Here is a 2,217-nt window from a genome sequence, read left to right as displayed (position 1 = left end):
CAGGCACGAACCACTGCACCGGGCCTGCATTTTTTTTTTTTTTTTTTTGAGACAGAATCTCACTCTGTGGCACAGGCTGGATGGAGTGCAGGAGTGCAATCTCAGCTCACTGCAACCTCTGCCTCCTGAGCAGTTGTGACTACAAGCATGTGCCATCACGCCTAGGTAATTTTTATACTTCTAGTAGCGATGGGGTTTTGCCATGTTGGCCAGGCTGGTCTTGAAAAACTTGGCCTCCGGTTATCTGCCCGCCTCTGCCTCCCAAAATGCTGGGATTATAGATGTGAGCCACTGTGCCCAGCCCATCCAATTTTTTAAACGTTTAGCAGAAACAAGGTCTCAGATCTCACTACTTGCCTAGGCTGGTCTCGAACTCCTGAGCTCAAGTGATCCTCCCACCTCAGTCTCCCAAAGTGCTGGGGTTACAGGTGATTTGTGTATCTTTGTGTATTGTGGGCTCTCTCTAAATAACGGCTAAGAGATCACAATCCATGCTTGGAAGCACATCAGGCAGGATTCCTTTCATTTGGTCTTTTCCCCGGGGAAACAGTAGCAGCCTGTACTGGCCTAATACAAGACACGTGCCCACCTCAACTACCTGCAGAAGAGAACACTGTCCCCATGTCCTCCTTAGAATGGCCCAACTCCAGATAAACTCAGCTGGGCACTACAGAGGCTAGACAGGCAGGCTATATAGCACTGAGGCCTGGGGTGCACATGTCCCGGTTCCTGTGAGCCACGGGACCCCCGGACATTACCTTATCCAAGAGCTCCCTGGTCTCTTCGGTCAGAGGGTCGTGGGAAAACATGCAGTCGTCACCATTGATGCAGTTCCCAGTGGTGTGGTACAGCTTACACGGGAAATCGCGTTCATGGCAAATTAAGGTAAATGCTTCATCTCACAGAACCCTCCCGAAGGCAGAATCCAACTCCCTTTGTTTTGGAGATGAGAAAACTGAACCCAGAGAGGTGAGGGTAGGTGCTCAGGGCTGCTCAGTGAGTTGGCAGCAGACCCATGGAGAGACCCTCGCACTCCAGACTGCAGACCACTTCCTGCCCCACCACACTGGCTGGGGGCTTCGTCCTCAGCTCCTCAACCAGACTGAGGAAGTTAAACGACTTGCCCAAGGTATAAACGCCCCTGGAAGAATCTCAGGTGACTGTATGGGCCAGTCTTAGGAGCCTACAGAAGACAAAACAGGCACCATGTGCATCTCCATTTACTCCCTGGAAGGACAGGAAAGGCAGAGCCCTCTGAGGGCGGATGTGAGGGTTAGATGAGATGAGACTCACAGAAAGCTGTTGGCACAGAGAGAGAAAGCATAGCAAAGGAAGGTCAGCTGTTACTACCGTCAAGGAACAGAGAAGTTCTGCACCTCGTTCAGACCAGATGCTGGCACCAAAGGATATCGTGCATATAGGGGCAGTTCTCGGCTCTGGCGCAAAATCCAGTGATGTAAAACTTGCACAGTTCTCGCTTCTTTGGGAGTTCAATGTCATGGCTAAAATTACAGTGGTCTCCCTAGAAGAGAAACAATGAAAACATAAGGTGGTGATGTGGGGAGCTCTCGCTTATTTCTATCTGCACAGGGAAGAAATACTGTCACTGCTGGTGCATGGAGGGGCCAGGGACAGAAACAAATCCCCCCTGGGAAAGGACGACAGGTCTAGGAAGCACAGGTCCCAGAGGCTGTTGCCCATAGGGTCTCACTCTGTTGCCCGGGCTGGAGCGCAGCGGCACAATCACGGCTCACTGCAGCCTCGCCACATGGGCTCAGGTGATCCTCCCACAGCTAGGAATACTGGCTCACATCACCAAGCCAGCTAATATGTTTTGAAATTTTTTGTTTAGACAGCATCTCACTATGTTGCCCAAGGTGGTCTGAAACTCCTGGGTTCAAGTGATCTTCCCACCCTAGCCTCCCAAAGTGCTGGGATTATAGGCATGAGCCACCAAGACTGGTCACTTCCTGAATTTAAAGAAAATCCTTTTGCCCATTTCTCTTCCCCCTAGCACCTGGATGTGATGCCAGGAGGCACAACAGCCATCATGTAATCATGAGGACAAAAGCCACATTTTTTTTTTTTTTTTTGAGATGAAGTTTTACTTTTGTCGCCCAGGCTGGAATGGAATGGTGTGATCTTGGCTCACTGCAACCTCCGCCTTCTGCTCGCCACATGGGCTCAGGTGATCCTCCCACAGCTAGGAATACTGGC

The sequence above is a fragment of the Sapajus apella genome, unplaced genomic scaffold, assembly GCF_009761245.1.
Source record: "Sapajus apella isolate SASKATOON/1434 unplaced genomic scaffold, GSC_monkey_1.0 scaffold130, whole genome shotgun sequence".
NCBI classification, from domain to species: Eukaryota; Metazoa; Chordata; class Mammalia; order Primates; family Cebidae; genus Sapajus; species Sapajus apella.
Note: the sequence above shows the minus strand (reverse complement) of the source record.